A 26,322-nucleotide genomic window follows, 5' to 3' on the forward strand; every position below is an offset into this window, starting at 1 on the left:
ACCAGCCTGGCCAAAATGGTGAAACGCCATATCTACTAAAAATACAAAAATTGGCTGGGCGTGGTGGTGGGCGCCTGTAATCCCTGCTACTTGGGAGGCTGATGCAGGAGAATTGCTTGAACCCAGGAGGCAGAGGTTGCAGTGAGCCAAGATCACACCATTCCACTCCAGCCTGGGCAACAAGAGCAAAACTCCGCCTAAAAAAAAAAAAAAAAAAAAAAAAAAAACTCCAGGCGCAGTGGCTCATGCCTGTAATCTGAAATCCCAGCATTTTGGGAGGCTGAGGCTGGCAGATCACCTGAGGTGGGCAGTTCGAGACTGGCCTGACCAGCATGGAGAAACCCCGTCTCTACTAAAAATACAAAATTACCCAGACGTGGTGGTACATGCCTGTAATCCCAGCTACTCAGGAGGCTGAGACAGGAGAATTGCTAGAACCTGGGAGGCAGAGGTTGCGGTGAGCCGAGATTGTGTCACTGGACTCCAGCCTGGGCAACAAGAGTAAAACTCCATCTCAAAAAAAACTCCAACTCAACAAGAGTAAAACTCCATCTAGACCAGGCACAATAGCTCATGCCTGTAGTCCCAGCACTTTGGGAGGCTAAAGCAGATGGATTGCTTGAGCCCAGGAGTTCAAGACCAGCCTGGCCAACATGGGGAAACCCTGTCTCTACAAAAAACACAAAAAATTAGCCAGGCGTGGTGGCACATAGGTGTAGTCCCAGCTACTCGGGAGGCTGAAGTGGGAGGATCACCTGAGCCTGGGAGGTCGAGGCTGCAGTGAGTAATGATTACACCACTGTACTTCAGCCTGGGTGACAGAGTAAGATCCTGTCTTAAAAGAAAAAAAAAAAGAAAAAAAAAAGGGCACATAAATTCCCCTTCTTCCAGATCCCTGCCTTTGGACATGAAGACCTCCCTCTAGGGTCTCCAGTCCAAGCTGCCAGGGTGACATCACTCAGCACCACCACACCCTCCATCTGCGTGGACAGGCCTCCTAGGGGATGGCCACTCCTTGTGTAAGATCCATTACCACTCCGAAAATCAATGTCAAAGATCTAGGAAGATATGCCCTCTAGAGGAGTTCTAGGGAAGCATCTTCCTTTCCCTGATCACTGCTCCTTAAGAAAAATTAGTCACAAAAGGAAAAAAAAAACAGTGACTGTACTTCACAATGTCTTGGTTCATTTTTATACAAGTTGCAAATTCAATATAAGAAACACTTATGGCCGGGTGCAGTGGCTCACGCCTGTAATCCCAGCACTTTAGGAGGCAGAGGCGGGCGGATCACCTGAGGAGTTGAGACCAGCCTGACCAATATCATGAAACCCCATCTCTACTAAAGATACAAAAAGTAGCTGGGCGTGGTGGCATGTGCCTGTAATCCCAGCTACTCAGTAGGCTGAGACAGGAGAATCGCTTGAACCCCAGAGGCAGAAATTTTGCAGTAAGCTGAGATTGCACCATTGCACTCCAGCCTGGACAACAAGAGCAAAACTCTGTCTCAAGAAAAAAAAAACAGAAAGAAAGAAATTATGGTTTAGGAGTCATGCAGATGAAGGCTACAAAATTCTGACCCTCCCTAAACATCTCCTTAGATCAGTGCTTGAGACATTTTGCAGACCCTGCACTTGATGGATCAGCTGGCCCCACCCAGATTGATTAACTGGCTCATCTGATCTTATGGCCCCCACCCAGGAACTGACTCAGCACAAGAAGACAGTTTAGACTCCCTATGATTTCATCTCTGACCAATCAGCACTGCTGGCTCACTGGCTTCCCCTGGCCCACCAAGCTGTCCTTAAAAACTCTGCTCCCCAGGCTGGGCGAGGTGGCTCGTGCCTGTAATCTCAGCACTTTGGGAGGCTGAGGCAGGTGGATCACCTGAAGTCAGGAGTTCAAGATCAGCCTGGCCAACATGGTGAAACCCCGTCTCTAAAAATACAAAAATCAGCCGGGCATGGTGGCACAGGCCTGTAATCCCAGCTACTGAGGCTGAGGCAGGAGAATCACTTGAACCTGGGAGGTGAAGGTTGCAGTGAGCCAAGATTTTGCCATTGCACTCCAGCCTGGGCGACAGAGCGAGACTCCGTCTCAAAAAACAGAACAAAACAACAACAACAAAAACAAACTCTGCTCCCCGAATTATCAGGCAGACTGATTTGAGTAATAATAAAACTCCAGTCCCCCACACAGCAGGCTCTGCGTGAATTACTCTTTCTCTATTGCAATTCCTCTGTCTTGAGAAATCTGTCTAGGCAGCAGGCAAAGTAAACATACTGGGCGGTTACAAGACCAGCCTAGTAGGCCGGGCGCGGTGGCTCAAGCCTGTAATCCCAGCACTTTGGGAGGCCGAGACGGGCGGATCACGAGGTCAGGAGATCGAAACCATCTTGGCTAACACGGTGAAACCCCGTCTCTATTAAGAAATACAAAAAACTAGCCGGGCGAGGTGGCGGGCGCCTGTAGTCCCAGCTACTCGGGAGGCTGAGGCCGGAGAATGGCGTGAACCCGGGAGGCGGAGCTTGCAGTGAGCTGAGATCCGGCCACTGCACTCCAGCCTGGGCGACAGAGCGAGACTCCGTCTCAAAAAAAAAAAAAAAAAAAAAAAAAAAGACCAGCCTAGTTAACATGGTGAAACCCCATCTCTACAAAAAATACAAAAATTAGCTGGGTGTGGTGGTGCATTCCTGTAGTCCCAGCTTCTCAGAAGGCTGAAGTGAGAGGATGGCATGAGTCCAGGAAATGGAGGTTACAGTGAGCCAAGATCAAGCCACTGTATTCCAGCATGGGCAACAGAGCCAGATCCTGTACCAAAAAAAAAAAAAAAAAAAAGGCCATACATTACTTTTTTTTGCACCATTTCAACCAGTGCATTGTGACGGCTCTGCCCATTAGCTAAATCTAGCTAATCAGTATAAGCATCTGCCCAGTCTGCCCATCTGGCTGGACTTCTCCAGGGAAAGTCTGCACTGACACTGAAAGTCTGGCCACAGAAGCTGTTATTCCTTAAAAGTGCCAGGCCTTCACACTGAAAGCGTAAAACAGTTTTCTCCCTTCTCTTCTTCTCTTTTGAAATTATGAAATACTTAAGTAGAAAACTACGTAGAATAGCTATAATGAATCTGTCTGGGCCAAAGGAAAACTTCCCTTTCACCCTCTGAAGGTTGGCTGGAAAATCAACTCTCAAAGACAGATGCAGGCTGGGCACGGTGGCTCACACCTGTAATTCCAGCACTTTGGGAGGTCAAGTCGGGTGGATCACCTGAGGTCAGGAGTTCAAAACCAGCCTGGAAACATGGTGAAAATACAAAAATTAGCTGGGCGCAGTGGCGTGTGCTTGTAATCCCAGTTACTTGGGAGGCTGAGACAGGAGAATCATTTGAGCCCAGGAGGTGGAGGTTGCAGTGAGCTGAGATTGTGCCATTGCACTCCAGCCTTGTTGACAGAGTGAGAGTCTAGAAAAAAAAAAAAAGATGCATTGGAGAAGAGGCATATAAATGGATTAATGTGTACACAGAGAGAACCACAGAGTGATTAACCAATCCACAACAGAGTTCAGGAGCTTATTTACCATCCTGGCAAAACAGGTTATGGGATAGGGAGTAGGAATTCTATTGAGGGGCCCTAGGGGATTACTAGGGAGAATAAATGGGCCCAGAGATAGAGATTAATTTTTGAATAGTTCTCTGTGGAATTTCAATGAGCCTGAAAGACAGACTGTCTTGGGAAAGGACCTGCTCAGGTGTGATTCCATTCCTGATCTCATAGGGAGGGGAAGAGAAAACAATTGTTATTTGTGATATGTCTGGACTTGAAGCAGATAAAGGAACTTCAGAGAACAACTCATCCTGGCTTGTGGGAGAGCCGGTTGAGAAGAGAGGTCAGAGAAACCTTGAAGTTTCTTCTTCAGTTCAGCATGTCAGCATATTTTGGGGTATTAATTTCTGAGCCTCAACAAACCTCACAGACTCACTACTTCCTTATACAACTGTAAACAAACTTTTTTTTTTTTTTTGAGACAGAGTACCACCCTGTCACCCAGGCTGGAATGCAGTGGCAGGATCTCAACTCAGAGCAACCTCTACCTCCTAGGTTCAAGCAATTCTTGCCTCAGCCTCCCGAGTAGCTGGGATTACAGGCCCGTGCCACCCCAGCCGGCTAATTTTTGTATTTTTAATAGAGATGGGGTTTCACCATGTTGGCCAGGCTGGTTTCGAACTCCTGACCTCAGGTGATTTACCTGCTTCAGCCTTCTAAAGTGCTAGGATTACAGGTGTGAGCCACCACGGCCGGCGTCTTTTTTTTGTTTTTTTGTTTTTTGTTTTTTTTGACACTGAGTTTCAATCTGTCACCCAGGCTGGAGTGCAATGGCAGGATCTTGGCTCACTGCAACCTCCACCTCCTGGGTTCAAGCAATTCTCCTGCCTCAGCCTTCTGAGCAGCTAGGATTATAGGCGCCTACACCATGCTTGGCTAATTTGTTTACATTTTGAATAGAGACAGGGTTTCACCATGTTGCCCAGGCTGGTCTCCAACTCTTGACCTCAGATGATCCGCCCACCTCAGCCTCCCAAAGTGCTGGGATTACCTCTGTTTTTTTTTTTTTTTTAAGGGGGTGGAGTTAGGGGTGTCTCACTATGTTGTCCAGGCTGGTCTCCAACACCTGGGCTCAAGTGTTCCTCCCACCTGCCTCAGCCTCCCAAAGTGCTGGGATTACAGGCATGCACCACGGTGCCTGACATAAACTGTTTTCTTCCACCATACTCTTGTTACCTGAAAAAAACTGGGGTTTGTTTGCCTGGCAAATAACAAATGACTCTCCACAAGGCAGGTTTTAATTAATAGGAGTTCAATTACTCATCACAAGTAAGAATAGCACTGGTAGGATTCTCCAAAGCAGTGTCCCCCGGAAAGAAGTGACAGGAGGATTTTAGGGGGCGATGGGGAGGGGAGAGGGTGCCTCATTGCATGTAGAGGACGGGTGCCAGTTGTGGAAACACAGTGAATCATCACGCCCGCACACAGGTCACACGCTATGAGAATGAAGCCGCAGCTCCTCCCGGGATGGAGACTTCAGCATGGTAATGAGGAACTTTCACTCGGGTTTATCTACAAGTTGCTGGGGTCTGCCAGGAGCCAGTTTTAACCAACCAGGTGACTGCATTCAACACAGGGTTTAGGAAAAAAGAGGCTGCAGGGCAGGAGGTTGTAAAACAAGCCAATTGCTCAGGATGATTAAATTTCTATAATCCCTGAAGACCCTCCCTGTCTGCTCACACAACACAAAACACTTGTGACCAGATGTGTGGGACTTTTCCCCCATACACCAAGCAGTTATCCAGCAAACACTGAGTGTCCTATTCGATTCAGTTCAGACACTAGCTACCTGTAGATGGTATCAGATTCCACAGGTGGAGGGCTGAGTCCCAAAAGACTGCCCCCCACTTTAGATGCTAATTCCAAGACCAAGGCTTCTGACAAACCCGCTATAAATCAGGGTTCCCACAACCCCCTCCTTGGCTTCATAATTTGCTAGGATTGCTAACAGAACTCAGGGAAACACATTTATCACTTAATTATAAAGGACATTATAAAAGATATAGATGAATAGCTAGATTTAAAAGATGCATAGAGTGAGCTTTGGGGAGGAAGAGACTTGGCGCTTCCAGGGCCCATCTGGGAACCACCCTCCCAGCACCTCCAAGTGTCAGTACCCTGCCAGCCCATCAGTTCTTTTTTTTTTTCTTCTTTTGAGAGGCAGTTGCACTCTGTTGCCCAGGCTGGAGTGCAGTGGCCTGATCTCGGCTCATCGCAACCTCTGCCTCTTGGGTTCAAGTGATTCTCCTGCCTCAGCCTCCCGAGTAGCTGGGACTACAGGGGTGCACCACCACGCCCAGCTAATTTTTGTATTTTTAGTAGAGACAGGGGTTTCACTATGTTGGCCAGGCTGGTCTCAAACTACTGACCTCGTGATTCAACCGCCTCAGCCTCCAAAGTGCTGGGATTACAGGTGTGAGCCACCGTGCCTGGCCAAAAAAGGAGTTTTTATAAAGCTTAACCTTCAAACACCACTACTTTTCCTGGAAGTTGGTGGGTGAGGCTGAAAATTCCAAATCTACTCCTTTAATACCTTGGTCTTTCTGGTGACCAGCCCCATCCTGAGGCTACTTAGGGGCCTCACCCTAACTCATCTCATTAGCATAAACTCTGGTGTGATCCGAAAGAGCTCATTATGAATAATAAAAGACATTCCTGGCCTGGCACTGGGGCCCAACACTTTGGGAAGCAGAGGCAGGAGGATCACTTGAGCCCAAGGGTTCAAAACCAGTCTGACAACATAGTAATTTGCCTGTTTCTATTCGAGTAAAAAAAAAAAAAAGTTAAAAAATAAAACAGCAGCCGGGCGAGGTGGGTTACACCTGTAATCCCAGCACTTTAGGAGGCTGAGGCAGGCAGATCACGAGGTCAGGAGTTCGAGACCAGCCTGGCCAATATGATGAAAGCCCATCTCTACTAAAACTACAAAAATTAGCCTGGTGTGGGGGCACACATCTGTAATCCCAGCTACTCGGGAGGCTGAAGCAGGACAATTGCTTCAGCCTGGGAGGTGAAGGTTGCAGTGAGCCGAGATCATGCCATTGCACTCCAACCTGGGTGACAAGAGCAAGACTCCATCTCAAAAAAAATAAAAGACACTCATCACTCTGGAAATTCCAAGTGTTAGGAGTTCTGTGAAGGGAACGGGAACAAAGATCAAATATATTTCACATTATACCACACCAACACTAATAATTTACCCTCTTTTTTTTTTTTTTTTTTTTTTGAGACAGAGTCTCGCTCTGTTGCCCAGGCTGGAGTGCATTGGTGCAATCTCAGCTCACTACAGGCTCCGCCTCCCAGGTTCACACCATTCTCATGCCTCAGCCTCCCGAGTAGCTGAGACTACAGGCATCTGCCACCTCGCCCGGCTAATTTTTTGTATTTTTAGTAGAGACAGGGTTTCACTGTATTAGGCAGGATGGTCTCGATCTCCTGACCTTGTGATCTGCCCACCTCGGCCTCCCAAAGTGCTGGGATTACAGACGTGAGCCACCACGCCTGGCCAATTTGCCCTCTTTTTAAAATAAGTAACACAGGTCCGGCACGGTGGCTCATGCCTGTAATCCCAGGACTTTGGGAGGCCATCCTGGGCGGATCACCTGAGGTCAGGAGTTCTAGATCAGCCTGGCCAACATGGCAAAACCCCGTCTCTACTAAAATACAAAAATTAGCTGGATGTGGTGGCAGGCACCTGTAATCCCAGCTACTTGGGAGGCTGGGGCAGGAGAATTGCTTGAGCCTGGGGGGCAGAGGTTGCAGTGAGCTGAGATACTGCTACTGCACTCCAGCCTGAACAACAGAGCAAGACTCTATGTCAAAAAAAAAAAAAAAAAAAAAAAAAAGGCTGGGCGTGGTGGCTCACGCCTGTAATCAGGAGATCGAGACCATCCTGGCTAACACGGTGAAACCCCGTCTCTACTAAAAATATAAAAACTAGCCGGGCGTGGTGGCTCACGCCTGTAATCCTAGCACTTTGGGAGGCCGAGGCGGGTGGATCATGAGGTCAGGAGATCAAGACCATCCTGGCTAACAAGATGAAACCCCGTCTCTACTAAAAATGCAAAAAATTAGCTGGACGTGGTGGCAGGCACCTGTAGTCCCAGCTACTCGGGAGGCTGAGGCAGGAGAATGGCATAAACCCAGGAGGCGGAGCTTGCTGTGAGCCAAGATCGCGCCACAGCACTCCAGCCTGGGCAGAGCAAGACTCCATCTCAAAAAAAAAAAAAAAAAAAAATATATATATATATATATATATATATATATAAACTTAGCCGGGCGTGGTGGTGGGCGCCTGTAGTCCCAGCTACTTGGGAGGCTGAGGTAGGAGAATGGAGTGAACCTGGGAGGCGGAGCTTGCAGTGATCTGAGATCACACCACTGTACTCCAGCCTGGGTGACAGAGTGAGACTCCGTCTCAAAAATATATATAAATAAATAAAAAAGACAGGAAATTTCAGTACTGATAAATTTCACACTTTGGAAACATAGAATCATCACAGAGAAGAATCACGAGGGTATGTTTTAAAAATAACCTGGGGCTAGGTGCAGTGAGGTGACTCGCACCTGTAATCCCAGCACTTTGGAAGGCCATTGGGGGCAGATCACTACAGGCTAGAGGTTGAGAGTTCAAAACCAGCCTAGTCAAAATGGCGAAACCCTGTCTCTACTAAAAATATAAATATTAGCCAGGCATGGTGGCACACACCTGTGATCTCAGCTCACTGTAATCACAGCTACTAGGGAGACTGAGGCAGGAGAATCACTTGAACCCAGGAGGCGGAGGTTGCAGTGAGCCAAAATGACACCATTGCACTCCAGCCTGGGTGACGGAGCAAGGCTCTATCTCAAAAAAACAAAAATAAAAAAGCATAACCTGGTGGATGGCTTTCAGTAAATAACTAATAAATATGATATGTCAACATCCATACAGATTGTACACGTATTCGGCCTTTTTCCTTTTTTTTCTTTTTTATTTTATTTTATATATATTTTTTGAGACAGAGTTTCACTCTTATTGCCCAGGCTGGAGTGCAATGGCGCGATCTTGGCTCACGGCAACCTCCGCCTCCCAGGTTGAAGCGATTCTCCTGTCTCAGCCTCCTGAGTAGCTGGGATTACAGACAAGTGCCACCACGCCCGGCTAATTTTGTATTTTTAGTAGAGATGGGGTTTCTCCATGTTGGTCAGGCTGGTCTCGAACTCCCGACCTCAGGTGATCTGCCCACCTTGGCCTCCCAAAGTGCTGGGATTACAGGCATGAGCCACCGCACCCGGCCAATTCGGCTTTTTTCCTGGACTTGATTGGTACTGGAAGCATTTATTTTATTTTTGAATACATGATACAACTGCAGGGTTTGAAGTGTAAAAGAAGAAAAAGGGTATGTGTGACAGTCTCCCTGCCACTTCATCCCTCATCCACATACTGCCCTCTGCTGAAGACAACGAACGTCATCAATTTCTTCCAAACTTTATTTATTTATGGATTATTATTATTATTTTCTTTTTTTGAAATGAAATCTTCCTTTGTTGCCCAAGCTGGAGTGCAGTGGTGCAATCTTGGCTCACTTCGGCCTTTGTCTCCCAGGTGTAAGTGATTCTCTTGCCTCAGTCTTCTGAGTAGCTGGGTTTACAGGCCCGTGCCACCACACCCAGCTGATTTTTGTAGTTTTAGTAGAGACAGAGTTTCACCATGTTGGCCAGGCTGGTCTTAAACTCCTGACCTCAGGTGATCCACGAGCCTCAGCCTCCCAAAGTGCAGGGATTACAGGCATAAGCCACCACACCTGGCCTATTTTATTATATTTATTTATTTATTTATTTATTTATTTATTTAGAGACAGAGTCTCACTCTGTCACCCAGGCTGGAATGCAGTGGTGCTATCTCGGGTAAATGAAACCTCCACCTCCTAGGTTCCAGCAATTTTCCTGCCTCACCCTCCAGAGTAGCTGGATTACAGGAGCCCATCACCACACCCAGGTTTTTTGTTTTTTTTTTGTTTTGTTTTTTTTTTTGAGACAGAGTCTTGCTCTGTCGCCCAGGCTGGAGTGCAGTGGCGCAGTCTAGCTCACCACAAGCTCCGCTATTCTCCTACCTCAGCCTCCCGAGTAGCTGGAACTACAGGCACCCGCCACCAAGCCCAGCTAATTTTTTGTAGTTTTTTAGTAGAGACCATGTTAGCCAGAATGGTCTCAATCTCCTGACCTCGTGATCTGCCCACCTCGGCCTCCCAAAGTGCTGGGATTACACACCCAGGTAATTTTTGTATTTTTAGTACAGATAGGGTTTCGCTATGTTGGCCAGGCTGGTCTTAAACTCCTGACTGCAAGTGATCCACCCGCGTCAGCCTTCCAAAGTGCTAGGATTATAGGCATGAGCCACCGTGCCAGGCCTATTATTTTTAAATTGACAGATACATTTTATGTATTTATCATATACAACATGATGGTTTGGTTTTGGTTTGGTTATTTATTAATTAAATATTTATTTATTTATTTATTTATTTTTGAGACAAATTCTAGCTCTGTTGCCCAGACTGTAATGCAGTAGCGTGATCTTCTTGGCTCACTGCAACTTCAACCTCCTGAATTCAAGAGATTCTCATGCCTCAGCCTCCAGAGTAGCTGGGACTGCAAGCATGCACCACCATGTCCAGTTAATTTTTGTATTTTTTTATAGAGATGGGGTTTCTCCTTGTTGGCCAAGCTGGGCCTGAGCTCCTGGCCTCAAGTGATCCGTCCACATCAGCCTCCCGAAGTGCTGGGATTACAGGCGTGAGCCACTGCGACTGGCCTGCTTTTTTATTTTTATTTTCATTATTTTTTGAGACAGTTTTACTGTGTTGCCCAGACTGGGGTGCACTGCCATAGTCACGGATCATTGCAGTCTCAAACACCTGGGCTCCAGTGATCCTCCCACCTCAGCCTATAGCTGGAACTACAAGCTCCAGCCACCACGCCCAGCTAATTTTTTGCACTTTTTGCAGAGACATGGTCTGCCTATGTTGCCCAAGCTGTTTTCTCTATTTTTTTTTTTTTTTTTTTTTTTGAGATGGAGTCTTGCTCTGTCACCCAGGCTGGCGTGCAGTGGCCAGATCTCAGCTCACTACAAGCTCCGCCTCCTGGGTTCACGCCATTCTCCTGCCTCAGCCTCCCAAGTAGCTGGGATTACAGGCACCCGCCACCTCGCCCGGCTAGTTTTTTGTATTTTTCAGTAGAGACAGGGTTTCACCGTGTTAGCCAGGATGGTCTCGATCTCCTGACCTTGTCATCCGCCCATCTCGGCCTCCCAAAGTGCTGGGATTACAGGCTTGAGCCACCGCGCCCGGCCCCCCAACCTGTTTTCAAACTCTTGGGTTCACACAATCCTCTTGCCTTGGCCTACCAAAGCGCTGGGATTTCAGGTGTGAGCCTCTGTGCCCAGCCTAATTCTTAGTTTCCATAGCGTTTAAATGCTATTTTGAAGCATATATAAACTTGGAATGACTAAATCTAGCTAATTAACATATGCTTTACCTCACATAATTATCATTTTGTGGTGAGAACACAAAATTCAATCTCTTAACATTTTTCAAGAATACAATGTATTGTTTTGTGGTGTTTTGTTTTTTTCTGGAGATAGAGTTTCATTCTGTCATCCAGGCTGGGGTGCAGTGGCTCGATCTCGGCCCACTGCAAGCTCTGCCTCCTGGGTTCACGCCATTCTTTTGCCTCAGCCTCCCGAGTAGCTGGGACTACAGGTATCTGCCACCATGCAGATAATTTTGGGGGTTTTTTTTGTATTTTTAGTAGAGACGGGGTTTCACCGTGTTAGCCAGGATGGTCTCGATCTCCTGACCTCGTGATCCTCCCGCCTTGGCCTCCCAAAGTGCTGGGATTACAGGCATGAGCCACTGTGCCTGGCCTGTTTTGTTTTGGTTTTTTTGGGAGGGAATCTTGCTATGACGCCCAGGCTGAGGTACAATGGTGCAATATGTCTCACTGCAACCTTTGCCTCCCAGGTTCATGAGATTCTCCTGCCTCAGCCTCCCACGTAGCTGGGACTACAGGTGCGTGCCACCACACCCAGCTAATTTTTGTATTTTTAGTAGTGATGGGGTTTCACCATATTGGCCAGGCTGGTCTCGAACTCCTGACCTCAGGTGATCTGCCCTCCTTAGCCTCCCAAAGTGCTGGAATTACAGGCGTAAGCCACCACGCCCGGCCTACAATACATTATTATTAACTCTAGTCATCATGCTGTACCAAATTTTAAATAGGAGGATATTCTATGTGTTCTACAACTTACTTTCTTTTTCTGATGTACTTCATATTTTTTAGTCTATTTTGATGTTTTCTGTTTTTTTTTTTTTTTCTTTTTGAAATCTTTAGACCCAGTTAGCTCATTTTATGTTGTAGAACAGTGCTGTCCAATAGAACTTTCTGCAATGATGGAAATTTTCTATATCAGCATCGTCTAATATAGTACTCACTAATCACATGTGGCTGCTGAGCACTTGAAGTGTGGCTAATGTGACTAAGGAACTAATTTTCGAGATGGAGTCTTGCTGTGTCGCCAGGCTGGAGTGCAGTGGTGTGGTCTCAGCTCACTGCAACCTCCACCTTCAGGGTTCAAGCGATTCTCTTGCCTCAGCCTCCTGAGTAGCTGGGACTACAGGCGTGTACCACCACACCCAGCTAATTTGGGTATTTTTAGTAGAGATTGGGTTTCACCCTGTTGGCCAGGATGGTCTCTATCCCTTGACCTCCTGATCCGCCCGCCTTGGCCTCTCAAAGTGCTGGGATTACAGGCATGAGCCACCGTGCCTGGCCAAGGAACTAAATTTAAATTTTTTAAATGTGAAACATAGACATAATTTTAATTATTTAAGTTTAAGTTTAAATAGCCACATGTGGCTCATTGCTACCATGTTGGATAATGCAGCTCTTTAATATTCAATTATATAAATATATCACAAATAATGTATCCATTCTTCTGTTTATGGATTTTAAAGTATTTCCAATTACTTTATATACTGCTATATTAAAAAATGCTGCAATGAACATACTTCTGCATGCCTTCTTGAGCAAATGTGGGAGAGGCTAGGTATAAGCTCATAGGTAGAATTGTATTATCAAGTCTACTAGGTATTGCCAAATGGTCTCCATAGTGGTTTTTCCAGTTTACATTCCCATCCACTAGAAGAGAGTCCCTGTTGCCCTGGAGCTTCAACAACATCTGATATTCCCAAACCTGTCTTTGCCAACTTAATGAATGTTACCTTGTTATTTTATTATTAATTTTATTATTTTTTTCACCTCATTATTTTATTTTATTAATTAATTAATTTTTTTTTTTTTTGAGATGGAGTCTTACTCTGTCGCCCAGGCTGGAGTGCAGTGGTGGTATATCGGATCACTACAACCTCCACACCCCCACCCCCTCCCCGGGTTCAAGCAACTCTCCTGCCTGGGCCTCCTGAGTAGCTGGGATTATAGGTGCCTGCCACCACACCTGGCTAATTTTTGTATTTTTAGTAGAGATGGTGTTTCACCATCTTGGCCAGGCTGGTCTTGAGCTCCTGACCTCGTGATCCACCAGCCTCAGCCTCCCAAAGTGCTAGCATTATAGGCCTGAGCCACTGCACCCAGCCCTTGTCGTTATTTTAATTTGCTTTTTTTTTTGAAGCCCAAAATGTCAATATTAATTTACATTTTCTATTTTCTCTTTGAGGGATTGTCTTTCCTATATTTAATTTTTTTTTTCTCTTGGGTTGGTTGTCTTTTTCATATCAATTTGTAGAAGTTCTTTGTAAATTCTAGATAGTAATTCTTTCTTGGTTATATACCTATATATGATGTAGTCTGCTATGGCATGGCTTTTATTATTATTTCAATGTTTGCAAAACCAGTATATTTTCATATATTTCAAATGGTACAAACAGATAACCAGGGGCCGGGCATGGTGGCTCACACCTGTAATCCCAGCACTTTGGAAGGCTAAGGCAGGAGGATCACTAGGTCAGGAGATCGAGACCATCCTGGTTAACACGGTGAAATCCCATCTCTACTAAAAATACAAAATATTAGCCAGGTGTGGTGGCAGGCGCCTGTAATCCCAGCTACTCAGGAGGCTGAGGCAGGAGAATGGCATGAACCTGGGAGGTGGAGGTTGCCGCAAGCCGAGATTGCGCCACTGCACACCAGCCTAGGCAACAGAGCAAGACTCCGTCTCAAAAAAAAAAAAAAAAAAAAAAGATAAAGAAGATAACCAGGAATTTTTTTTTTGAGATGGAGTTTCACTCTTGTTGCCCCCAGGCTGAAGTGCAATGGCCCGTTCTTGGCTCACTGCAACCTCCACCTCCCGGGTTCAAGCAATTCTCCTGCCTCAGCCTCCTGAGTAGCTGGGATTACAGGCACCTGCCACTACGCCTGGCTAGATTTTTTGTTTTTGTTTTTGTTTTGTATTTTTAGTAGAGATGCGGTTTCACCATGTTGGCCAGGCTGATTTCAAATTCCTGACCTTAAGTGACCCACCCACCTCAGCCTCCCAAAGTGCTAGGATTACAGGCATGAGCCACCATGCCTGGCCAGATAACCAGCATTTTTTAGAGTTAAACACAGATTTGCCATACAAACAAAGATTCTCTCCTGACCAAATGCACGCCAGGTTCCTCTGAACCCTTTCTCAGTTAGGCCTCAATCTTGGATGATAAGGACTTTTCTTTTTTTTTTTTTTTTTGAGACGGAGTCTTGCTGTGTCACCCAGTCTGGAGTGCAGTGGTGCGATCTCAGCTGACTACAACCTCCGCCTCCTGGGTTCAGGCGATTCAACTGCATCAGCCTCCTGAGTAGCTGGGATTACAGGCACCTGCTACCACGCCTGGCTAATTTTTGTACTTTCAGTAGAGACGGGGTTTTACTATGTTGGCCAGGCTGGTCTCGAACTCCTGACATCAGGTGATCTGCCCACCTCAGCCTCCCAAAGTGCTGGGATTACAGACGTGAGCTACTGTGTCCGACCTGATAAAGACTTTCATGAACACTAACATAGTTTCTAACAGTTCAAGGCCACATCTCTAGGATGACCCTAATGCCCTTTAAAGTGTCTGACTGAGAGAACTCAAGGCTGCCAAAAGAATGTACTGTTTGTTCCAGTCCACAGCTGAAGGTAGGGCTCCTGTTTCCTAGCTGCTGTGAGAGTGTAGGAGCCTAGTGATAAGCCCCAGCTAACAAGCCTAGGTGGGCTTAACACAGACCAACCACCTTCCCACTTTTTGTAATCTGTCACTTCTCTGACGTCATTGAGCCCCCACTCACCCTGTCTCTCTATTCTTTCATTCTCGCTTTAAAATGCCCAGTTATCTCTACAAATCAAAGTTGAGTTCAGTTCAAGCTAGACTCTTTTCCCTATTGCCGTAGTATGTCACTGATTAACATCTGTTCTTACCACTTTATTTATTTATTTATTTAGACAGAGTCTTGCTCTGTTGCTCAGGTTGGAGTGCAGTGGCGTGATCTTTGCTCACTGCAAGCTCCACCTCCCGGGTTCATGCCATCCTCCTGCCTCAGCCTCCCGAGTAGCTGGTACTACAGGCACCCGCCACCATGCCCAACTAATTTTTTTGTATTTTTAGTAGAGATGGGGTTTCACCGTGTTAGCCAGGATGGTCTTGATCTCCTGACCTCGTGATCTGCCCGCCTCAGTCTCCCAAAGTGCTGGGATTACAGGCATGAGTCACCGTGCCCAGACACCACTTTATTTATTTATTTATTATATTTTTGGACAGAGACTTGCTATGTGGCCCAGGCTGGAGTGCAATGGCACAATCTTGGTTTACTGCAACGTCCGCCTCCTGGGTTCAAGCGCTTCTCCTGCCTCAGTCTCTTGAGTAGCTGGGATTACAGGTGTGTACCACCATGCCCAGCTAATTTTTGTATTTTAGTAGAGATGGGGTTTCACCGCGTTGTTCAGGCTGGTCTCGAATTCCTTACCTCAAGTGATCCGCCCGCCTCAGGCTCCCAGAGTGCGGGGATTACAGGTGTGAGCCACTGTGCCTGTCCTGTCCTTACCATTTTAGCTAGTGTTTGGCTTTGTTTATCTATGAGATAATCCAGCAATTCCGCTCCCAGGTATATACCCAAGAAAAATGAAGATTATATATCCACACAGAAACTTGTATAAAAATGTTTATAGCAGCATTATTTATAATAGCCGAAAGGTGAAAACAGCCCAAATGCCCACTAACTGATGAATGGATAAATAAATTGTGATCTGTACATACAATGGAGTATTATTCAGCCATAAAAAGGAATGCCAGCTACTAGGGAGGTTGAGATGGGAGGATCACTTGAGCCTGAGAGGTCAAGGTTGCAATGAGCCGTGACCATACCACTGCACTCCAGCCTGGGTGACAGAGTAAGACTCTGCCTCAAAGAAAAAAATAAATAAAAGGAACACAAGGAGTGATCAGCTGAGCACGGTAATCCCAGCACTTTGGGAGGCTGAGGCAAGAGGATCCCTGGAGCCTAGGAGTTTGAGATCAAGCTAGGTAAGTAACATAGGGAGACCCCATGTCCACTAAAAATTAAAAAAAAAAAAAATTAGCCGGACATGGTGACTCGTGCCTGTGGTCCCAGCTACTTGGAAGGCAAGAGGTCAGAGTCACTTGAGCCCAGGAGGTGGAGGCTACAGTGAACCATGATCACACCACTACACTCCAGCCTGGGCAACAGAGTAAGACCCTGTCTCAAGAAAAGAACAAAAAAAAAAAAAAAAAAAGGAATGCGGTAGTGATACATTACATGCTACAACTTTGATGAACCTCAAAAACATTATACTAAGTGAAATAAGATTATTTATGGATTTTTTATTTTTCATTGTCAAGTTAGCATGCTACACAAATACACACACATGCTCACACACACGGCTTGGTTTGATTTGCAAAACTTTTATTTAGGATTTTTCCAGGTATGTTTGTCAGTGAGATTAGCCTATAGCTTTCCTTTCTTTCACTGTCTTTGTCTAATATTGTTATACAGGTTATATTAATTTTTTTTTTTTTTGAGATAGAGTCTTGCTTTGTCACCCAAGCTGGAGTGCAGTGGCACGATCTCAGCTCACTGCAGCCTCCTCCTCCCAGGTTCAAGCTATTCTCATGTCTCAGCATCCCGAATAACTGGGATTACAGGCATGTGCCAGCACGGTCGCCTAATTTTTTTAAAAAAATGTTTTTAAATTTTTAGTAGAGATGGGGTTTCGCCATGTTGGTCAGGCTGGTCTCGAACTCCTGGCCTCAAGAGATCCACCCGCCTTGGCTTTCCAAAGTGCTGGGATTACAGGCATGAGCCACTGCGACCAGACTGGGTTATATTAAGTCTTATAAAATAGTTTGAAAGTATATTCTCTTTTCTCTTTTTGAAAGGCATAATTTTTTTTTGTTTGTTTGCTTATTTTGTTTTTAGTTTTTTTTTTTCTTTTCTTTCTTTCTTTTTTTTTTTTTTTGAGACGGAGTCTCGCTCTGTCACCCAGGCTGGAGTGCCGTGGCCGGATCTCAGCTCACTGCAAGCTCCGCCTCCCGGGTTCACGCCATTCTCCTGCCTCAGCCTCCCGAGTAGCTGGGACTACAGGCGCCCGCCACCTCGCCCGGCTAAGTTTTTTTGTATTTTTAGTAGAGACGGGGTTTCACTGTGTTAGCCAGGATGGTCTCGATCTCCTGACCTCGTGATCCTCCCGTCTCGGCCTCCCAAAGTGCTGGGATTACAGGCTTGAGCCACTGCGCCGGCCTTTTTTTTTTTTTTTTTTTTGAGACGGAGTCTTGCTCTGTTGCCCAGACTGGAGTGCAATGGCACAATCTCGGCTCACTGCAACCTCTGCCTCCCAGTTTCAAGCAATTCTCCTGCCTCAGCCTCCTGAGTGGCTGGGATTACAGGTACCCACCACCATGCCCGGCTAATTTTTGTATTTTTAGTAGAGACAGGGTTTCTCCATGTTGGCCTCCCCAGGCTGGTCTCGAACTCCTGACCTTGTGATCTGCCCGCCTCGGCCTCCCAAAGTGCTGGGATTACAGACGTAAGCCACCACGCCTGGCCGCTTGTTTTGTTTTTAATGTTGGTTATAACTCTGTATCTAGGTAATAATCTCATGAAGCATTTTTCTGCTATTGGAAGCAATTTGTATAAAACAGTGAGCCTCTCTGCCCCCATTCTTTTACGGGGCTAATTTCTACTCATTCTCCAGTTCTCATCATAAACTTCACATAGTTAGAAAGGGCCTTGCTGTCTCCCCTGCTAGATTAGGTGTCCCTGGTCCACGACTCTCAGCACATTTCATTGTGATGTCTCATTAAATGTTGGTATTCTCAGCTGGGCCCTAAGCTACATGGACCTGTACCACCACCCCTGTACTTAGCACACTGATGTCACAAAATTGGCCACCAATAAATATGGTTGGCCAAATGAGTGAAAGAAACACCGTCAAAATGGGACGTAAGTCAAGTTATCCCCGGATGTGGGCAAACTGGAGTGCCCCGGGAAGGCCTCCTGCTTCAGAACAAAGGAGAAGACAGGAAAAAAGAAGGGCTGCAGCCCAGCTGTGGAAGCAGAGTCCTAGGCAAGGAGGTATCAGTACAGTCCAGGTCCCTCTGTGCAGGAGCCTGTCCTAAAGAGACGGAGCTGTGTCAGCCCCGGGGCCCCATCATCACAGGAGGCAGTGAAGCCTGGGAGTTGTGGCAGATGCAGCAGAGGCGGCCCTGGACACCTGGAGATTCTGGGGTGGCCATCATACCACCTGGGAGCCAGCAGCCATGCAGGGCAATGGGGAAGACAGCAGAGATTTCTGGAGACTGGCTCCCCTCAAAGACAAAGAGAGGAGTTTGGGCAGGACTAGATTTTCCAGCTTTTTGTTTTGTTTTGTTTTTTTGAGACGGAGTCTTGCTCTGTAGCACAGGCCGGAGTGCAGTGGCACAGTCTTGGATCACTGCCAGCTCTGCCTCCCGGGTTTACGCCATTCTCCTGCCTCAGCCTTCCAAGTAGCTGGGACTACAGGCGCCCGACACCACGCCCACGCCCAGCTAAGTTTTTGTATTTTTAGTAGACAGGGTTTCACCATGTTAGCCAGGATGGTCTCGATCTCCTGACCTCGTGATCTGCCCGCTTCGGCTTCCCAAAGTGCTGGGATTACAGGCGTGAGCCACCGCACCCGGCCTAAGTCACACTTCCAAAATTCCTAAATCCACTCAAGGCACTGATAGCTCAGTGGCTTCTGCAGGGCCCTGGAGAAACTTCCCTCACCAGGTCCTGACCCCTCTGGCTCATGTTAGGTAATCATCTTGTTTAGTCTGCATCTGCACCTTAGTACTAGGAAGTACCTTAGGCAGAGGCACAAGAATTCACTGCTCACTGGAAAGACCAATGCCCCACGTATTCTAGCTTACCGATCAGTCTCGTGTGACTTTGGCTAGCAGCCAGTTCCCGTGAATGTCAATAACCCTGAATATTCTGGCAAATAGAACGTTAAGTCAAATTATCCCTGGATCCTAGTGATAATCATCAGTCCTTAATCCTAGATGATGGCTTGTTCATTTATTCAGTAAACCCTGACTGAGCACCTCCTGGGTGGCAGATCATGGTTGGGTCTGTCCCTGGTATCAGCTTAGACAAATATTTCCATGTGATCCAGATATCTTAATCTATAGAGTGGATCTGAAAGCTGATGACTTAGACCAGCTATTTGCTAAATTTCCTTCCCACTATCTCAAAGGAGAATAGAGTAATGAAGGGAGGAGGTACTTGAAAAGGCCTGATTCAAGCAAGCAGGTTTGACTAAATTATTGGGTGGAGTCACCATCACTACAGCATCCCTCTCTGAGTAAAGCTGGGGCAATCCCAAGACAAGCCTCACAACTGAGTAGGGGCCTCTGGGAGCTGACTCTTCCCTGAGTTGGCCAGCCACCGGCCAGAGCAAGGTCACATTGGCACTTTTTTACTGCCATGCACAGACCTTTCACTTTTTCACTATGAGGGCATTTTACCATATTATCCTTTGAATAAACTACAAGTACATAAGAGCCTTCAACCTCACACAAGCTTGGAAGGTAGGATACCATAATGGTGGGTAAAAGCACGTGCTCTGGAGATAAAGTCTGAGATCAAACCCAGCCTCCAGGGAGTCTCTCTGAACCTGGTTCAGGGGGCTGCCTGAAAACAACAACAACAACAACAACACAAAAAACCCGACCTCCAGCCTTTACGTCTCTGGGTTTCATGGACAAATAGGGTTAATAAGAGTCCTGCAACAAGGCTGGGCGTGGTGGCTCAAGCCTGTAATCCCAGCACTTTGGGAGGCCCAGGTGGGCAGATCACCTGAGGTCAGGACTAGCCTGGCCAACATGGTGAAACCCATCACCAGTGAAAATACAAAATTAGCCTGGCGTAGTGGCACATGCCTGTAGTCCCAGCTACTGGGGAGGCTAAGGTGGGAGAATCGCTTGAACTTGGAGGCGGAGGTTGCAATGAGCCAAGATGGCGCCATTGCACTCCAGCCTGGGCCACAAGAGTGAAACTCTATCTCAAAAAATAAATAAATAAAAATAAAGAGTCCTGCAACAGTTAGGATGCATTCAGATGAAAGCAACAGAAAACTCAGCTAATAATGTCAGCTAATAAAGACATTTAATTGTTTCATATTACAAAAATGTCTGGAGGTCAGCAGCCAGCAAAGCCCCTTAACTATATTATCTAGGACCCAGGGTCTCTTCATCCTGCTCCATCATCCTTGGTGTGCTGGCTTTTGGGCCCTCTGTGTGACGCTCCACTGATATTCTTGGCACATGGGAAACATCATCTGCTCTTGGATTTCCCAGATCAATCTGAGGGTATTACTTCTTGGAGGTAGGTGGGGCCCTGTGGTGGTTTGGACTGTTATTCCCAATTCTTTGCTTTTTCCTTATTATTTAATTGTACATCCATCCCCTTTGCTGTGTGACTTGCTTGTGCCAACAGAATGTCAGAGGACAGGATGCAAGCAGATGCTTTAAATGTGCTTTTGTAGTTTGGCTTGGCCTCTTGCACTCCTGGGATCTGACAAGAGAAAGGCAAACTCCAGATATCCATTGCCCCTTCAGCTGTGACCCAGAATAGACACTGGACCAGGACTAAAGGAGTCCTACCAAGCCCTGTCAAGCCCAGCCTGGATTAGACAAACCATAGACAACTCACAAACCCACGAGTATGAAAATAAATAGAGTGGCTTAAGCAATCTCCTGGGGACAGGTACAGGAGTAGAGCTAGGGTCCTTGGGTTCTCAGTGTGTCCTCCAGCTCCTCCAGTTTATGAGTCAGTATGTACTTGGTCACATTCATCCTGCTGGCCTTTGGCTAAAGTCAACATTTAGAGTTTCTCATGGATCTCTTAGCTGGATCCGATCTCATTGGTGCTTCCTGGCTGACTCAACCTCCCTGTGGCTCTTGGTAGCCCAGTGGGCCCCCTGAATCTCCACCATGTCTCCCATTCAGCTCCTAACCAAGTTATGCAAACCACATGCCTCTGCTGCCAGGTCACCCTCTTCCCACTCCACGCCTCATGGCAGGCCCATGGCTCTCAATTCAATACCCATCACTGGCAAAGAGCTGGTAACACAAAACAGACCCTGTCTCCCTGCCAGTGCATCCTGATTTGCCCACTTATCTACAATGGGCAAAATTTTGTAGCAGCTTCAGTGATCTCTTCTGTTGTCTGGATGTTTCTGAAGCCATTCCCCCAAGTCCAAGTCATCTCCTTGACTCTCACCTCCCTGCCTGCCTCTTGTTCAAACCCCAAGATGAGAAGTGGTAGGCTTTTCTTTTATTCTTTTCATATCTTATCTTTGGCTTCCTGGCTCTAATTACCACTTCAAAAGACAAGGGTTGCCTTTGGAAACAATCTGTTGAGGTAGGTGTTATTATCCTCATTATGGACATACAAGAAATCAAAGATGAGAGATTAAATTATCTCCTCCTTTGGTAGAAACTTGATTCTAGATCTGGCTCCTGATTATGTTAAATAGGAGCTAAATGAATGCAGAAAACGATTTCTTTCTCATAGTACAGTTTTCAAGTCCATTGTCTTGCTGCAAAATCCTATTTTGAATTTCAACAAATGCATATTATCCTTTCCTTCTCTTTATATTTCTTCTGAAACAATCTTAATCTCCTCACAAGCAGATTGATGCCACAACCAAATAAGAAAGAGGTCATTTACTTGCTGAAGGCAAAAGAGAACAGGATAAAAGGAAAAAACACATTAATAGTTTCTTCATACATTATCCATTCCAGCTCCCTGCTTCCACCTGACTTCCCTACTGCAAAGTCTGGAGAATCTTTATCTAGTCCTTTGAGTGTGTGCATGCACATGTGAGAATTTGTGGCTACATGCAAGAGTGTGTGTGCATGCATGTATTAATGAGAGTGTTGAGAAAAGGAACTCTCCATTTTCTTTCTTTTTTTTTTTTTTTTTTTGGAGACAGAATCTTGCTCTGTTGCCCAGGCTGAAGTGCAGTGAGCTCACTGCAATCTCTACCTCCCAAGTTCAAGGGATTCTCATGCCTCAGCCTCCCGAGTAGCTGGGATTCCAGGCACGCACCACAACACCTGGCTAATTTTTGTATTTTTAGTAGAGACGGGGTTTCACCATGTTGGTCAGGCTGGTCTTGAACTCCTGACTGCAACTGATCCACTCACGTCAGCCTCCCCAAGTGCTGGGATTACAGGCGTGAGCCACTGCGCCTGGTCCATTTTTTCTTTCTTTCTTTTTTTTTTTTTAAACGCCATGAGTCTTTGAAACTCCAAAGCCAAAAATTTGACCCATTTATAACTGGTATTATACTGTCATTCCTTTCTTTAGGTAATAAAGCCAGAACCCTTGGTTTTTTTCATTGAGATAGGGAACCAGGTTACAAGGATTACCAAACACATAAGATAATAGGTTGATATTTTTAAAACCTTACCTCTCCAGGATCTAAGTCAGTGGCAATATGGAGGGAAGAGGGGCATTTGGCGGCCCAAACAAACTGCTGCTGAGCTGTCCGGTGCTCTGGCTCCTCCTTCGACTTCTTGGGACCATCACTTTGACAGCAATAAACTCCTAATGCAGGAAAACGAAGCCAGGAGTTTTTAAAGTCTCAGCCATATGCTAAGTGATATGTGATGTACCTTTGTGTACATTATCTCATTTCTTCTCAAAGCAATCCTTCATAGTAGGTATTATCATTTTCACTTTTTTTTTTTTTTTTTTTTTTGAGACAGGGTCTCATTTTGTCACCCAGGCTAGAGTGCAGTGGAACAATCACTGCAGACTCAAATTCCTGGGCTCCAGTGATCCTCCCACCTCAGCCTCCTGAGTAGCTGGGACCGCAGGTGTGTGCCACCATGCCCAGATAATTTTTAAATTTTTTTGTAGAGATTGGGATCTCATTATGTTGCCCAGGCTGGTCTCAAACTCCCAGCCTCGGGCAATTCTCTTGCCTCTGCTTCCCAGTGTTGGGATTACAGGCATGAGCCACTGCACTTGACCTCATTCTCATTTTTTTTTTTTTTTTTTTTTTGAGACGGAGTCTCGCTCTGTCGCCCAGGCTGGAGGGCAGTGGCCGGATCTCAGCTCACTGCAAGCTCCGCCTCCCGGGTTTACGCCATTCTCCTGCCTCAGCCTCCTGTGTAGCTGGGACTACAGGCGCCCGCCACCTCACCTGGCTAGTTTTTTGTATTTTTTTTTTTTAGTAGAGACGGGGTTTCACCGTGTTCGCCAGGATGGTCTCGATCTCCTGACCTCGTGATCCGCCCGTCTCGGCCTCCCAAAGTGCTGGGATTACAGGCTTGAGCCACCATGCCCGGCCCATTCTCATTTTTTAATGATGAGACAGGGTGCACAGGCTGAAAGAGGTAGAATAACTTCCCCAAAGCCCAACATTTAAAACATGAAAGAGCTGGGATTCAAACCCTGCTCCTCGGTGCTGCTAACTTCACCGTCGTTTCTCTACACTGGGTGCCTCTTGAGAGATTGTGCTAGCACTACACGGAGAGGACTCTATAAAGATGACTACTTTCTTCCTTGTAGGAGTTTTTATTTTATTTTATTTTATTTTTTTGAGACAGGGTCTCACTCTGTGGCCCAGGCTGGGGTGTAGTGGCACGATCTCGGCTCACTGCAGCCTCAACCTCCCTGGGCTCCCATCTTGACCTCCAGAGTAGCTGGAACTATAGGTGCATGCCACCACTCCCAGCTAAATTTTTTTGTATGTTTTAGATACGGGGTTTAGCCGTGTTGCTTAAGCTGGTCTGGAACTCCTGGGCTCAAGCCATCCTCCTGCCTCGGCCTCCCAAAGTGCTGAGATTACAGATGTGAGCCACTGAGTCCGGCCCCTACTTTTATTATTTTTTAATTTTTATTTATTTATTTTTTGAGACGGAGTCTTGCTCTGTCACCCAGACTGGAGTGCAGTGGCGCGATCTCGGCTCACTGCAAGCTCTGCCTCCCAGGTTCACGCCATTCTCCTGCCTCAGCCTCCTGAGTAGCTGGGACTACAGGCGCCCGCCACCATGCCCTGCTAATTTTTTGTTTTTTTAGTAGAGACGGGGTTTCACTGTGTTAGCCAGGATGGTCTCGATCTCCTGACCTTGTGATCCACCCACCTCGGCCTCCCAAAGTGCCGGGATTACAGGTGTGAGCCACCATGCTCAGCCGTCCGGCCACTACTTTTAAAACAAGAATAAGGCCGGGTGCAGTGGCTCATGTCTGTAATCCCAGCACTTTGGGAGGCCAAGGCAGGCAGATCACTTGAGGCCAGGAGTTTGAGATCACCCTAGCCAACATGGTAAAACCCTGTCTCTACTACCAATACAAAAATTAGCTGGGCTGTGGGCGAAGGATTACCTAGGTGCCGAGGCAAGAGACTGAAGGCACAAACTGTTTCAGTATAATAAAGAAAATAGTTAGAATAAGAATAGTCATAAGACAAATTAGATATAGAGATGATCATGGACAATTAGTAATCATTATTATAAACATTATTAATCATTAGCTTTTAATATTACTCTTTGTTGCATTACTAATATAACCTAGGAATAACTGGCGGGTATAGGGTCAGGTACTGAAGGGACATTGTGAGAAGTGACCTTGAAGGCAAGAGGTGAGACTTCTGTCACGCCCACATAAGGGCCACTTGAGGGCTCCTTGGTCAAGCAGTAATGCCAGTGTCTGGGAAAGTACCTGTTACCTAGCAGACTGCGAAAGGGAGTCTCCTTTCCTTGGAGGAGTCAGGGAACACTCTGCTCCACCAGCTTCTTGTGGAAGGCTGGATATTATCCAGGTCTGCCCGCAGTCATCCAGAGGCCTAAACCCCTCCCTGTGGTGCTGTGCTTCAGTGGTCACACTCCTTGTCCACTTTCATGCTCCTCCCGTACTCCTGGTTCCTCTTTGAAGATCGTAGTAGATAGCAGTAGAAGGAATAGTGAAAGTCTTAAAGTCTTTAATCTTTCTTATAAGTGCAGAGAAGAAAACGCTGACATATGCTGCCTTCCCTCTCTGCTTCCGCTAGCTAAAACGGAAGGGCCTCCTATCCTGTAATCACATGACTTGCTTCACCTTGTCAATCACTTAGAAGATTCACCCTCCTTACCTTGCCCCCTTGTCTGGTATGCAATAAATATCAGCGAGCCCAGCCTTTCGGGGCCACTACTGGTCTCCGCGTCTTGGTGGTAGTGGTCCCCCGGGCCCAGCTGCTTTCTCTTTATGTTTGTCTTGTGTCTTTATTTATTACAACCTCTCATCTCCGCACATGGGGAGCACACCCGCTAAGCCCCGTAGGGCTGGACCCTACACTGGGCACGGTGGTGTGGCAGGCCAGGTCTCAGTAACAACTGTTTCAGTACTGACTGCGTGGTTAAGTTAAACATTAAAAGCCAGTGCCCTTGTACAAAGGCTGGGATGTAACAAAAGCCCATCAGGAGTTTTGCCTAGGCCTTTCCTGGACCTTAAAGCATGACAAAATAATGAAGGAATTCTTAATGGGACCCATTCAGGATTAAACAAGTTTTACTGGGGGGTCTGAGGAAGCTCCCCAGGCCTCCACAAACAAGTTTATTGGGGTCTGAAGGAACTCCTCAAACCTCCATGATTTAGCAGGAGACAAGATAAGGGTAATCACCCCAGCACCTGGACCCCTTTAGATTAAGTAAATTCACTGAGGCTCCAGAGGAAGGTCTTCAGGACTTGGACCTTAGTAAAAGAAATTAATCACATGTCTTTAGATGAATGCAAACTTACATGTAGACATATAGCTTAGAAGGTATATAAGCTCTGAAAAACTTTGTAATTTTGAGTTGGTCTGGCGTAATTTCCAGGCCTTCTCTTCGTCACTGGTTACAGAAATAAAAACTCTCTTCCTCCCCAGTTCATCTACATCTTGTTATTGGGCCAAAAGAAATAGCAGCCCAACCCTCAGTTTGGTCTGGGAGCAGTGGCGCATGCCTGTAATCCCAGTTACTTGGGAGGCTGAGGCATGGGAATCGCTTGAACACAGGAGGTGGAAGTTGCAGTGAGCCGAGGTCATGCAGTGAGCCTGGGCAACAGAGTGAGACTCTGCCTCAAGAAAATACATACATACATACATACACACACACACACACATACATAAAATGAGTTTACTGGCCAGGTGCAGTGCCTTATGCTTGTAATCCCAGCACTTTGGGAGGCTGAGGTGGGCAGATTGCT

At 46.5% G+C, this 26,322-nt stretch overlaps 1 protein-coding gene across 4 annotated transcripts in view; it reads right to left on the reverse strand.

The window, feature by feature from the left end:
- KIFC1 (kinesin family member C1) overlaps positions 1-25,156 on the reverse strand; it is a 50,700-nt gene extending 25,544 nt beyond the window's left edge. Inside the window, exons 1-3 of one of the 4 annotated variants that reach the window (XM_015136111.3) lie at positions 24,827-25,154; positions 22,562-22,698; positions 3,224-3,458 (exon numbers count right to left, since the gene is read on the reverse strand). The gene's annotated coding sequence lies outside the window, so the exon portion shown is untranslated. Of the gene's footprint in view, positions 1-3,223; positions 3,459-22,561; positions 22,699-24,819 lie in introns of all 4 variants that reach the window. The other 3 variants (XM_078000171.1, XM_028847678.2, XM_078000174.1) reach the window with 3 other exon arrangements.
- Between the last annotated feature and the right edge of the window lie 1,166 nt (positions 25,157-26,322).

The sequence above is a fragment of the Macaca mulatta genome, chromosome 4 (genome assembly GCF_049350105.2).
Source record: "Macaca mulatta isolate MMU2019108-1 chromosome 4, T2T-MMU8v2.0, whole genome shotgun sequence".
NCBI classification, from domain to species: Eukaryota; Metazoa; Chordata; class Mammalia; order Primates; family Cercopithecidae; genus Macaca; species Macaca mulatta.